Source organism: Dermacentor andersoni, chromosome 1, assembly GCF_023375885.2.
Source record: "Dermacentor andersoni chromosome 1, qqDerAnde1_hic_scaffold, whole genome shotgun sequence".
In the NCBI taxonomy this organism is placed as follows: domain Eukaryota; kingdom Metazoa; phylum Arthropoda; class Arachnida; order Ixodida; family Ixodidae; genus Dermacentor; species Dermacentor andersoni.
Window position 1 is genome coordinate 300659656 of NC_092814.1, and position 15017 is coordinate 300674672.

Below are 15017 nucleotides of genomic sequence, written 5' to 3' on the forward strand. Positions count from 1 at the left end.
CTGTTAGCTGCGCTCGCCACCTTTTATTGCTCTGGCAACAGACCCTCTCTCTTTCTGTATGCATGTAGCCGCAGCGGTGACAGCAGGAGCGCCTGTTGAAAGAAGGGAAATTACCCTTTCATTGGCTCTGCAAGAACAGATATTCTCGGCTTGTGACAGAAATTGTTTACGATGCGGATGCATGTTTTTGTCACAAAACAAAATAGTCATGTTGCGGACACTTTCGCTGCGTCTAATATTGGACGACAGCATACGAGCACTCTTTTAATTGATCAAATATACAAAACACAGCCAGTGAATGAACGCCAGATAACAGCATACATGTGTAGTAATCTACAGCACATTTATCTACATTGCCTTTTCACACGTTGCTTTTCAACCTCAAGCAAAAAATTACGGATTTTCATAGGTCTCTGCATGATCATGCGTCGGGTTTCATGACTTGGTTGTTCGCGCAGCATTTCCCTAGTAAATGTCACAGTCAAAGATTTTTCCTTTGTCTATGGCCACAGAATCGATGTAGCTAAGTGATCTGGTCGACGGGTCCCTAGCGCAGCCGCCCATCTCAACGAGTTCAACCAGCAAATGGCTTCTAATGGCGTGAATGTGATAGTAGCCGTAAACACAGGGCTATGAGACGGCTGGAAAATTCTACACATGCCGTGCCTCGTCGCGTAAAAACGAAGTGTGCAGCGATCGAAAGCCGGCAGCGCAGGTAAGCACAAAGCGACGAGCTACGCTACCTACGATTCAGCCGTATACATAATAGCTGCCTTTCCGCCTCAACGCGGGTCACGAAACTAGGCATTTTGCAACCTACGTAACATAACTTTACGAACTGCTGCCGCTGCACTTCAAGTTTACTAGAAAAAGAAATTACCATGTTGCTGGCCCGGACTGCCTGACCTGCCTGCTTGTGTTCAAGGCCGCCTGCTCTTATTCGCCGCTTGACGCGGGCGGCTCGTAACCGTAAGCGGTTATATTTCTTGCTAGGTTGGAACGGTCCTCGTTTGCAGACGTGTACTCATCGCTGGTAGAGGCACCAGAACCCGAATCCATGCTCGCGATGGCCGCGGCGGCGCGCCTCAAATGACCGCGGCCGGCCGGCTGGCTATCCGACGGGGGTGTCGTGACGTCACGCCTTCCAACTCACTTGGGTCGGGCGGCGTTGCGCACGCTCAGAAAAACGCCAAAAATAAAGCCATCCGCTGAAAAATGAGCGAAGTGACTACTTGTTTTCGGTGTACTCGCACACGGAGAACTCATTTTCTGTATTATCGTAAAATGTTCAGATTTTGTGTCCGTATCCCTTTAAAGAACACCATGATGTCGAAATTAATCCAGAGTCCGCCACTACGGCGTGCCTCATAATCCGATTGTGGCTTTGGGACGTACAGGCCAATAATTCAATTAAGTTTCATCACTTCCGCCGTGATGCGACGCGCCATGTGTGGCAATGACAATGCTCAACCCTCTCAGAGATGAGGAACAATGACGCACAACAACGCCTCAAGCAAACACCTCTCCCTGTGTGTTATGCGTACTACGCAGACATACAGCAGTGGTGCGCGCAAGGTAACGTTTAACATCAACTCAACGCTCTCGTATTGGACTAAACGGTGAAGAAATTAAACATCCGCCGTAAATATGACCGCTAATTATCGTCATTCAAAGCAAACAGCACAGAAAGCTTCGCTTACATCGATTCCCACCGTGCATAGGATCCGCATAATTTTTCCAATTTAGTTTGTTGTCCATCACGCCAAGGTATTTATATTGGCCAACTTCTGTGAGCAGTTGAGATGATAGCGTATATAGAAACTCGAAATGAATTTTCTTCCTGGTTGTAGTCGTGTATATTGTTTTGTCGGTGTTTAGCTGCATATCTCATTCATTGCTGCATTGATTAATATTACTAAGGCATGTGTTCAAAAGCAGCTGATTGTTCACGCTAGCAATTTTCTAAAACACGACACAATCGTCGGCGACACAGATGCTACGCTAAGAGCTAAACGTCGCGCTAGATCTGCTTACGAGCAGTATCAGCTTTACAAGGTACTAAAGAAATGAAAATTTTATTACAAAATCTTGACACATAGGCCGAGCAATTAGCGCGGTTGCGTAAAATAAAGCTCAAGTAGTTGTAGGAAATACATCACCGAGTGCACTTGCTGCATTGTCATTGTTGAGAAGCTGTAGCGTCACCGTTATATGTGAAGACGACGGTGCGTCATCTTTACAACGCTATTAGCCGCGAGGTCGAGCAGTGCCGCCGCCTAGCAGGCAATGGCTGAACCATTGATAGTGTGGATTGCGCCACACGTCGTCTGCTAGGCCTATGCACTTACGCGTTCACGTACGGCATGCATACCTTTAAAGATAATATCTTTCGTGGTTGTAGCCCAGCCGAAAATGCTGGTCTACATTTTTGACCATGCAAGCATTTAATCTTGCGCTGTCGTCATAGTGCTGTAGTAAGATCAGTGACTGCCCAGGTCGAACGCGCCGTTGTGCGACTGTCGCACCCTCCGTTCTCCCGAATGATACCAACTTCATTGCCGCTTTATCTTTCGTGTACAACACAGACAGCATTTTACCTCGTTTTATCCAAATGAAGTGGTTGCAGCGTTACGTTAACGTAGCACTTTAGCGAGATGTCGCGATATGTTGATCAATCCGCAATCTCCGTGATACCAAGCAACATAAACGAGGTGGCGTGACTACCAGTCAGCAGTGAAAAAAAAAAACAGTCATGATTACTGTGAGAATTGCATAACTCTCACTTAGTTGCTACGCGGCGACCTGAGGTGTTCTTTTAATACGTGGTTCTGATGCCACCTGGGGTGAATTTATTTTGCCTAAACTCTTAAAACAGTTGCACCCTTTGGGGTGTATATCAGCCACACAACAATAATCGTCGTCTGCCTTGCTTGCGTTTCCTTTCTTGAAAAGACCACGCCCGGCACTTTCCTGTCGGCAATGCTATGTCATCCTGATAACGCGCATGCCGTTCATTACTGGGAAGTACCGGGCTCGCAGCGTTAAAGAAGGGAAATGCGGACGAGACAGATGACGTTTATCGTTGTGTGGCAAGATACGACTCAAAGGGTGTAAACTTTTCTTAGAGTGTAATCGTAATCTGTCTTGCTTGCGTTTCTTTTCTTGAATATTCTACGCTCGCTACTTTCCTGTCGAGAATGCTTCGTCACACTGATAACGCCCATGCCGTTCGTGACTGGGAAATTCCGGACTCGCAGCGTTAAAGAAAGGAAACGCGGGTAAGACAGATGACGATTATCGTTGTGGGACAAGATAAGCCCCAAAGGATGTGAATTTTTCTAAGAGTCTAAATCGTCGGTTTTTGCATTTTGACGGGCTGCTACACTCTAAAAACAGTTGCACCCTTTGGGGTGTATATTTGCCACGCAACGATAATCGTCATCTGTCTTATCCGCATTTCCTTTCTTTAACGCGGCGAGCCCGGTACTTTCCAGTAACGAACGGCATGCGCGTTATCAGCATGACATAGCATTCCCGACAGGAAAGTAACGAGCGCAGCGTTTTCAAGAAAGGAAATGCGGGCTAGACAGATGACGAATGTCATTGTGTGGCAAATATACACTCCAAAGGGTGTAAACTTTTCTTACAAAGGGAAAGATAAAACAGGGCATTTGTGAAGATCGTGTGTGACCGTAGTCTCTAGACGCAGGACGCCGTAAGTTTGAGTTGAAATGCGGTTACTATTTTATTTCGCTCTTGGGTGTTGTGAGCCTGACGATAAAAAGTGGCTATTATTAGCTGAAATAAAACCTAATAATTTTAGTTTCTCATATAGTTACAACTTTGCGCGTAATCATGCAGGAGAGACTCCGTGCTAAAATGACGCGTTTTTATAGCGTCGCTACGATGCATAATCTCGTCTGAAGCAACGTCGAGATCCTACTAGCATGCTGTCTGACAGTGTCCTAGCTCATTCATTTGAAGTAATTAACTGTTTCCGTTTGCAAACAGTGCAAGATTCGCGAAGAATGCGCTATTAATCAAGTTGCACACCAATTTTAGCAGAGCAGGCGGAACGCCAGCGAAACCACGACCGAACTGGAGAGGCGCGTGGGCCTGGCGACACATGCACAAAAGGCCCCAAGGAAGTGCCGAAACGCAGATTGTTTGGCTGAGTGACAGTCCCCGCTGAATGACATTTTGAGCTTCTTTCAAGTTAAAAAAAATCTTTCAGTGCATTTCGTGTTAAAACTGCGACATTGTAGGGTAATATAGGATAATTTCACTGCAGTCAGCGCGTTTTATTACCCTAAAGTAGTGCCAAATTGTCCATGTCGAAGCGCCGCCGTGTACATTTCTACGTGTGACGCCCGACCGCCTATCCACACTAACGCGGCGGCGGTGCTGCCACCACTAACTCTATCTCACAGCGAATATACAGTGAATTGGACGCGCATCTTACTTCGTGCATAGTGTGAACACGGGGCAGTAGACTTCGGAATTAACTTAGTGACGTGTGCCTTCCTTCCTCTTTTCGGCGTCAGTGATTCCCCGAGCAGCATAGCAATGTTTCCTATACTCCTGCGGAGTTAGCCGCAGAGCTATAGCTAGTGCTCAAAATGGAGAGGCATATCAAAAACTTGCCAAAAAGCATACGAATTCAATTTTTAGTGGCTTTCTCGCCACTGTGGCATCACATGTAACGGACCGGCCTCCCCATGCCGAATTCCTATCCTAAATTCATCAAATAACCGATTAAGATGTAAGGAGCGGGACACCACAAAGCAGGCTACCGCTTAAGGACAAGCTCGGCACCGACACTATCAGTTTCAGAACTAATTACTGAGCCATAACCGGAACAGGAAGCATATGTCGCACTTTTTGGGAGGTAGGTGTTGTATTTATTTGCGTAAGTGGCGCAAAAAATATAGCAAGTGTACTCTCTCCTTTGGGTACTCCTAGCCCTTGCATGCCATCATCTGCAAAAGATAGCGCGCGAGTTAACTCCGCAGCGCAGCGTCAGAACGGCCGTCAAGGTGTCGTTGCCCACTCCACAAAGCCGAACCCCTCTGCATGCGTAAACGTGGCAAGTGCCAACTGCTTTGCAATATCGGGAGTATTGAATTGTTGACGTTAATCGAAGAACGGTGCCCCGATAACAGGCCAGAGGCGAGAAAAAAGGGAGCAGCCTGTGTGGCGAAAACGGGAGAGTGTCCAGAATGGGTGTTGTATCGCTGTACCATGACTCTCTTTGGTGGAAAAGTGACAGCTTCCATTACTTTGTTCAATGATTCCGCAAAATCGCATAGGTCTGCTAATATATTTTTTTTTCTTGGATTTACAAATACCATATGATCGTATTCACAGGCACCACTCTTCGTGTCTTCTGCCCGAAAATAAAATGCAGCAAAAAGTCCGAAAAGTGTCAATAAATATTCCGTTTACCGTGACAGGAGGTAAAGGGGTGCAGACACGGACAAAAGAGAACCAGACAACAAAAACCCCGTTTGTGCTGTCTGGTTCTCTTGTGGCCGTGCCTGTACGCCTTACCTTTTGTCAGGGTGAATCCCTGCCAACTAGTTCAACTTTCTGTGGTTCTAATGTTCTGTTCAGTTCTTAAAAAGGAGTAATCAATATCCTTCGGTGCATGCTTCTATAGTGCAATTGCCTCTTTGCAATGTTAGGAAAAATTTTAGCACTCGACTCTCAATAGGCGCCGTTTGTATAGCGGCACGCGCTGCAGTCTACATGTATGTCGGCATGTCGAATTTCATTGAAGGTGCACGGGAGAAAAAACGCGACAGATAAAAGCACGCGGGCAGGCAACCGGCTATACAGGCTAAACCCTATGAGCGCGATTTTAGGCGCGACAGCGACGAGCGACGAATCGCGCCGTCGCTTAGGTTTCTATATAACTATCTTATGACACATGTTGTAATTTACACATTCTAGTGGGTGAGACTGCAAGGTACATCCACTTGAAAATAATTGTATAGATGACACCATCTACGAGATATGCGCCGTCAAACTTGCGGTAAAAACGCACTTTCATTCCACTTAGTTAACAAACGTCGTTTTATCCACTGAAACACAAAACTAACTGAGCATCGTGCAGTGCTTGAGGATTGAAACTTTGTCTCGGCTGTCGAGTAGTTTAAGGATTATGGGTCTTGGTCTAGAAGTATCAGTTCGCTTCTTTTTACCTAGGCTGTGGATTCTTTGGATCCTTTTGGTTTTTATCTGAAGTATACCATCTAGAATCTTCTTTTCGACCAATCGAAGAAGCATGTCTGTTGATTCCTTTAGTTGTTCTTCAACACCGTATATGATAAGGTTGGACCGACGGCTCCGGTTTTCCAGATCCTTTCCTGGGCAGCCGCTCTACCATCTGAGCTAACCAGGTGGCTAGCAGATGGCAGGGCGCAGTCGAATTTGTTAACAGCTCGAAGAAAAGGCACCAGTTTGACGTAATGGTTCTGGGGAAACCCGCAAGGTGGAGAGAAGTAATTAACAGGAAAGGCGGTGGTCCCGGGTTCGAGTCCCGGACCAGGACGAATTTTTCTTCAACTGCGAGGCTTTTCATTCGACGAACCCGTATGGGTTTCCTTTGTAGCATTTGCTACGAACGGGTGGATGTCTGATTTTCCCTTGATTAATTACTTCTCTCCACCTTGCGGGTTTCCGCAGAACTATTACGTCAAAAGTGTAAGTTATATAAACGTTGACATCCTTATTTACATTTACGTGTGTACCTTATTTCATAGTGTACAGGGCCGGTGGTCCCGGGAAAGCGTTTGCGCGCCAAACATACCGGCAGTGTGCGACAGCGCTTTCGGTTTTTTAGAGCAGATACTAGAATCCGCGGAGCTTCTACATGCCAAGATTTTGCATTTGCTCAAACGTGGAAGCGAAAAGCAGAATATACGTCAATTCAATGCTTAAGTTGTGTATCATTTCTTATTCTACTGTCTTAAATAATGTGTTTGCGTTTTCTCTAACAAATCTTATACTAGCGCTTTTCTGAAAGTGGGTATTTTTCTTTCTTTTTCGGGCACTCCTATTCAGGCGCACTTTGCCTCCCCAGCTTTCCTTTCATTGCCACGGAAAGTTGTCCGCGAGTATAACTTTCCTTCTGCGCATCTATGGGCATACAACATCGTGGTGCGTACAGTGGTTTCAGTGGAACGGACACTATACGCTGCAGGCTACAAACGCTGATGGTTTTACAGCGAAGTTGTCTATGGCTAGGATCTGGCGGATCGCGTCCGCGCGTAGACTAACACTTTTTCAAGCGTAGACCGATCCCGAAGTAAGTGCAGTACCGTGGGCCGACCAGCGGCGGTGGTGAAGCAAGCTTTAAGCACTCCCCATACGTGGACTGATCCCGAAGATAGTGCAATACCGGGCCGACCCGCGGCGGAGGTGCAGTTCGCCATTAAGGGGCCCATATACACAACTTCCCTGCTCATCCTTCTTCACAGAGTGTAACGGCACTTACTTTTTTCCCTTGTGCTTCGTCTCGCACACCATTGAGATCTGACGATGAAATGACGCCTGCAACGCGGGTGTGGTGCCACTCCTCACCACGCCAACACTGTGAGCCGCCTGATAGCTGCCAGGGTGCTGTTTGTACTGCGCGCCAGAAGTTGCCTAGCCAGTTGTGTCGCGCCGACATATCGCACTAGCGTATTTTTAGAAGATGGCGTCGAAAGAGCTTCAGTGCAACGCTAAACCTTGGCAGTTTCAACTCTTCGTCCGTCGGGCGAAACTGCCCATTTCCTTTTTTTTTTTCTTTAGTTCGAACACATATCTTATGTTCCTGTTGGCAAGACAAGAAAACGAGAAAAGTGGCAGGAGAAAATGGAATAACAGTCGATTTAATCAATGATGTAGGAGACATAACGCTTGCAACACTGGCGGCCCTTTATACGAACTGTCTATCGACTTCAAGGGTCCCAGAGAACTGGAAGAATGCCAACATTATACTAATGCACAAACAGGGAGACATTAAAGAATTGAAAAATTATAGACCCATTAGCTTACTTCCAGTATTATATAAAATATTCACGATGATAATCTCCAATATAATGAGGGCATCACTGGACTTCAGTCAAGCAAGGGAACAGGCTGGCTTCAGGAAGGGATACTCTACAATGGATCACATCCATGTCACCAATCAGGTAATCGAGAAATCCTCAGAGTAAAATCAGCCACTCTATATGACTTTCATAAATTACGAAAAGGCGTTTGATTCAGTAAAGATACCAGCAGTTACAGATGCATTATGTAATCACGAAGTACAGGATGCTTACGTAAATATCTTCGAAAATATCTACAAAGATTCCACAGCTACCTTGATTTTCTGCAAAAAAAGCAGAAAGAAACCTATAAAGAAAGCGGTCAGGCAAAGAGACGCAAACTCTTCAATCTATTTCACTGCATGCTTGGAAGAAGTATTCAAGCCATTAAACTAGGAAGGCTTAGGAGTGAGGTTCAACAGCGAATATCTCAGCAGCCTTCACTTTGCAGATGACCTTGTCCTGTTCAGCAACACTGGGAACAAGTTACAACAAATGATTGAGGACATTAACAGAGAGATTGTAAGAGTGGGGTTGAAGATTAGTATGCAGAAGACAAAGATAATGATAAATAGCCGGGCAAGGGAACGAGAGTTCAGGATCGCCAGTCAGCCTCTAGAGTCTGTGAAGGAGTACGTTTACCGAGGTCAATTACTCACATGGAACCATGATCATGCGAAGAAAATTTACAGAAGAATAAAAATGAGTTGTAGTGCATGCGGCAGACATTGCGAAATCCTGACTGGAAGCTTACCGTTATCATTGAAAAGAAAGGTGTACAGTCAGTGCATTCTACCGGTGCTAACATATGGGGCAGAAATTGGACACTGACAAAGAAGCTCGAAAACAAGTTAAGGACCGCGCAAAGGGCGATGGAACGACGAATGTTACGCGTAACTGTTAAGAAACAGGAAGAGAGCGGTGTGGATCAGAGAGCAAACGGGGATAGCCGATATTCTAATTGACATTAAGAGTTGATAAAATAATTGAATATTACGTTGCCCATGTAACAATTATCTCACATTGGGCTTCATTGACGAATACATGGGACGCTGAGCATAAGCTTCTGTAGGAACCTATTCCCGTTTACTCCTAAACTTGACCGCTGAACCGCTTTCAAGACAAAGTAGGCGGGAAAACCTACCAGGACACACCCTAGCGCGATTAAGTATTGCAAGACTTCTCCTGCTGCCAAGACCGGAACCAGGACAACGGTAAGGGAGATGGTGATGTTGACGAGGATGAGCCCCGTGGGCACCCTGATGGGTCTGTGGGCGTCTTTCATGGTCACACGCAGTCTGAGCATTGATAGCATCACTAGTAAAACGATAACGCAAAACACTGTCATGCTACCTTTGGCAAGAAAGCGCACAGAGCCCGTGACAGCGAAAAGTATGGCCAGGCAGCACCTAAATGCCATTGCGACGATTGGAAGCGAAGAGTTCATCGTGATGAGTGAGAATGCCCCAGGCAGGTGCCTTTTGCGGGCGGCGGCCATCAACAGTCGGCTGTTGCTGAGAAAGCAGGAGCTCATTGTCCCGAAAGTGCAGACACAGACAATCATAGGCACTAGGTAAGCACCCGTCATGCCCCACGTGGTCCGGGCAAAGGTGAAGGCTGTCGCCTCCGAAGCAGTTATGCTGTGAAGGTCCAGGACCGAGAAGTAGGCCGCGTTCGTGAGAACGAGCAGCGTGGTCACCAGGAGAAGACCACCCAGAAGGGACCTCGGGATGATGCGCGAAGGATCTGACATCTCTTCGGCCATGCAGACGACCATAGCACTGGAAAGAATGAACTGGTTGCATCGTCAAGGTATACATCAAGACACAAACTACGGACGAAGGACCTGAAGGATACCAAATAAATTTGTCGTGTACTATTCTCACTCTTAATCCCAAGTCTATATCGTACGCTGAGATGTCAAACTAACTTGGCAGTACATCATTGCTGGCAACATTACTTTGCAATCACTTTTCGACCTGCCACGGTAGTCAGGTGGCTACTGCAGTCGATCGAGGTGGCGGGTTCTTTCTCGGTCGCTGCAGCCACATTTGGATGGGGGCGATATGCGAAAACACTTGTGTACTTAGATGTAGGTGCACGTTAAAGAACCTCAGGTAAATGAAATTAATCCGGAGTCCCTCACTACAAGGTGCCTCATAAGAAGGTCGTCGTTTTGGCAAGTATAACCCCCAGATTTATTTTTTAATTAGCAAGGGTTTCCTTGAGAAATGTAGTGCCGGAGTACGGATTACTGTATTTTCTGTCTGGGGGGACCGCAACACCAAAAGAAAAACAACGATTATTTTATCCGTTTTATGCATCGCCTTTTTTTTTTCATGGGTGCTGGCATACCAAGCAGGAATTGACGCCATCTATGGGCAGTGGGCAAGCTGCCTTGGGCGAGCGTTTTGCGCTGTTTGGCGGCATGAAGCGCTCGGCGGCAGTTTCTGGTGGTTGTTTTCGCACTTGCACGGTATATTTAGTAACTTGCGTCTTCTAGTTGGGGAAATGGTTTTTACAACGAAACTGTATATGGCTAGCCGATTCGTCCGTCCGTCCGTCCGTCCGTCCGTCGCCTGTCCGTCGAAAACTCCTCCGACACAACCCCATGCGCATGCGCTAATAAAAAAGAGAAAGAGGCGCGCGACTGGCTGCGCAAGTAGTGACGTCGTTGCTCTGCATCACAGCCGAGCCCGGCCTCGGAATCTCCGCCGCTTCGGTGGCAGTGGGGTGCCTCGATGTAGCGCGCCGCCGTACAGGGTGGAGACACTGCCTTCGTGACCGCCATATTGGGGCGAGCGCAGATACGGCGGGCAATGGAGCGTCGGCCTATATTCTTGTTTAGCATGCGCTTGCGCCAGCAAATTCAGGTGCATAACGGTCTTGCACATTTACTCGCAATCCTAAGCGCTTTTTGCATACAGAAATAACACAGCGTATGCTTGCATGCATAGATCTCAGAGGAAATGACTACTGTGAAGCTAGGTCCTCGTTGGCCAACTGGTATGCTCAAACCGATGGATTACTTGACTAGATTGACTGCTTTATAAAGGAAAGCCTTTCGGTGCTGTCGGGCATGAGAGTTTATAAGGTGCATACCATGCAGTAGGCTTCAATTGTGTCTCTTGCCACAAATTCCCATACGCCATTTTCACTTCAAGAAAGCTGAGTCAGTCGCGGCGGCAATAGCAGCAAACGTGCCCGGTTATCATCGATGAACAGGACGCCCACCGCTCTCGGCGGAGCTCAATTTAACGCCGGTAAGGAAACTTCGAGATAACATGTTAAAGACAACGACAAAATTCTGGAACCCGACATAGTCGCGCGTAGCTCGGATCAATCGAGATAAATCTGGTCGCATCTCACGTCACAGAAACACTGATAATGTGGCGTGCCGACCGCTTTAAGAATGATCAAACAAACAAAAGCAAGCTTCCCGGCATTATTCTAACCACACAATGCTGGTTCCTAAAAGTAGACAGGTGCAATACTCTTATAAGAAGCAGCATAGGTGTTATGGCTTATCTCGCACATCTTCGAGTTACCATTCGCATTCCAGTCTTTACGCCTCACTTTCGCCTCCCATACTTTTCTCCGTTCCTTATCCCGTGGAAAGCGAAAACAGCGTATGCCTTTCGTTGTCAAGCCGGCACACAGCGGTACATAACACCCTGGCATGCTGCTTTTGCGACTGAACACAGGCGCACAACACAGCAGCTTCGCAAACTCCCCAACAATGCTACTTTACCAACGCTGTAAGGAACGGGCGCAGCAAGCGACTCACCCCAATATGGCGGCCGTAGAGTCAAACGGCGGCGCGGCCCAGGTCAAAAGGTGCCACCACCCTGTACGGTGGCGAGTTACATCGAGGCACCCTAGGTGGCATAGAGTTAATATAACCGTGTCTAGAGGAAAAGCTGGCCCGAAAAAGTGGGAACCGCAGCCCTGTTGCTAGTGGTCAATGTTGCCAGCGCAGTTACTATTGAAAGAACTGAAAACAACTACAGGTCACCTTATGCTTTGTCATTTAAAAACGCATACCTGATGGCTTTATGAAGGTGATGCGTTAATATTGAGTTTACAGAATGCGCTTGCTAAGTGCGTGACTTATGTATATCCCGATGTACGCATTCATGCAATATTGATGGCGCGAATTTCGGTTTCGAATCTGTTTTTTGGACGCGTAGTAGTTTCGTACGGTTTAGATTTGACATGCGATCGCGCCACAACATCGTACGCTACGGCACCTTCGTGCATTTTGTGCCGCACCCAAACCCCGAAGGGCTCTGGCATTTACTTTCACATGTAAGTAAACTGATGTATCTGCTTGTTCAGAACATCACTCGAGTAGACAGCTCTTGTGATGCATCACAATCATTTGAGAAGCGTCACAGTAGAGCATCTTTTTACATGCGGAGCGGTGTTTTTATTTGCAAGTTTCCCTTCAGTAGGAAATTGATAGATAGGCGGACCAGTGCACCGGAATTGTACTGGCGAATCGACAAGCAAGTAATAGAATCTGTTTAATTGTTGCACTTTGAGCAATCATGCTTCTACAAAGGCCACAGCAGAAAAACAGCCTGATGCCGAGTATTTCTGTGCCACGAAGCAAACTAGAGGCGAGTGCCTCATACGGACGAAATCGAGTACATGAACCCACATATTAATAGCGTAGGCGTTTTATTAACTATGCAATATCTTCAAAATTCCTTGCATGCCATTTCATGTAGCATATCTTTTCTGGTCACAAATGTGTGCAGCGAATCTATTTGCATGATCGACTCCAGGCCTGTGGGACCGTTCACTTGCACTTGATGCTGAGTATTTCACATGCATCCATAAACTGCAGATATGCACATCAGATCCCTACGAGCATTTTCAAAATTCAATTAATTTAGGGAACACGCACATGTGCAATATTGATATAATCTCAAATACCACTAAGCAGCTGGGACACATTTTTGTTGAGTATACTTGCAGAATAGTTCCAGCTCATTTTCCTTAAATCAGTGTGTACAAGTGGTATGCAAAAATAATTTTTTCTCACATACCGATTATTTTGCTGTATAAGCAAGAGAACCCACCACGTTAATGTAACATGTTGTACATCACACTAATATGTGCTTTAATTTACCAAGTGAGATGAGTCACTTTTATGGCTCATTCAGTCAAATCACACTGCAAGCTGCATTCATCAATCTTCTATTGGATTCTGCAAATGTTTAATGAAACATGTTTCCCTGTTATGCAGATATGCAATGGCAAGCCCTTCTGTGTGTTCCAAAGGTAAAATTTAAGCTCTAAATTAAAGAAGACATTTCTAGTCAGAAACAACCAGCAAAAATGGTATCAGCCGCCCAAGGTGCAAAGTTATGAGAAGTGTCGAATGATTTTAAGGAAAGAATGGTAATTGAAAATGCAAGACTCTTTAGTGCAAGCCAATATAGGTATAATACTCTGCAAAATTATACGAGTAATGGGATAGCAAACAATGGATCAGGAGATGCATTGTTTTTCTGCAAAACAAAAGCTGATTATTGTCATAACATGAGGCACTTTAGCATCATGAGACTGGTGCTGGATAAATTCAGAAACAAACCAAAAAACAAGCCACGCAACAATAAAAAAATAATTTAATGATGCTCTCTCCACACTGGCATAAATAAAAAGAAACGGATCACATCTAATGTGGTCATATCAGACACTTTGGGAAACACTAAATGAAAAATTCAGTTTCGAGCTATGGCGCTTGCCGCATAGATGGGGGGGGGGGGGGGGGGGGGGCTTGCACCAACAGTGATAGTTACCACTGCATTTAGACATTCAAAGCATTCATGCAGACCAGGATGATTCTTTATATTTTTGGCTACCACTTCAAATGCCTCCACCAAATGATACAATGCTGCACGCAGCCATATTAAGGATCTCACAGCAAGACCTGCAGGTAAAAAGCAAAAGCAGTCAAAGTGCTCGTGAATTCTGGACACTATCTCTGAAAACTTTTAGGCAAGAATGGTGCAAGAAGCAGACATAATAACTGCATTTATTTCCATAATTTCCCATTTGAATGGCGTTTTCTTTTTGCTTAGACAATGCCTACGCCTAGCCACAGCAGACCGCTCATGCAGACTCCGCAAGCCAAGAGGCCGTGGAGGCAAATGCAAGTAAAAGGCAAGAAGCAATAGCACTGGTATTGTTGACATTCATCTCATTTCTTTCTTTTTCGTACGTTTAGGCAGCCAGCGCGCCCCCAACAGCCACCTTGACTGCACGTGTGTCACCCTAGTTGCCAAGGAAGCATTTTAGGGAAAGTGACAGGCAATTGCAATATGAACAGCCACTTCTCCTTGTAAACAATACTCTTTCTCTCAGATGACTCCTACGCCTCGCCACGCCTGCTCGCCTGTGCAGACTCCACCAACAAACATGTCGTGGAGGCACATGCAGGTCAGAGGCAAGAAGCAGTGGCACTGGTGTTGACATTCACCCAATTTCTTTCGTTTTCTTACGCTGAGGCAGCCAGCACACCTCAAACAGCCACCTTGACTCCAGGTGTGTCAGCAGATTCCTGTTCTGCATATCCTCATACTAAACTTCAGTAAACTTGAACTTGATAATAAACTTGAAGGCAAATGGGACATTGATGCATTGCTTTTTGAACATTTAGTGCACACATACAATATATGTTATACTTTGCAGTGCTACAGAGCGTATTTTGAAGCTTACCTCTATATTTCTCACCTTTACTTACGTATGTGTTCTGTGGCCCTCAATGCAGTTCATGTTGTAGCAGCTGCTTTGTCTATTACACACTGGATTAAGCTTGTGATATCCACATGTGCAAAAGGCCTATACTTCTCTCACATATACAAAATAAGGTTCTACGTTGTTTTATTGTTACAATAAAAAAATAAAAGTAAACAATCCTATCGTGGA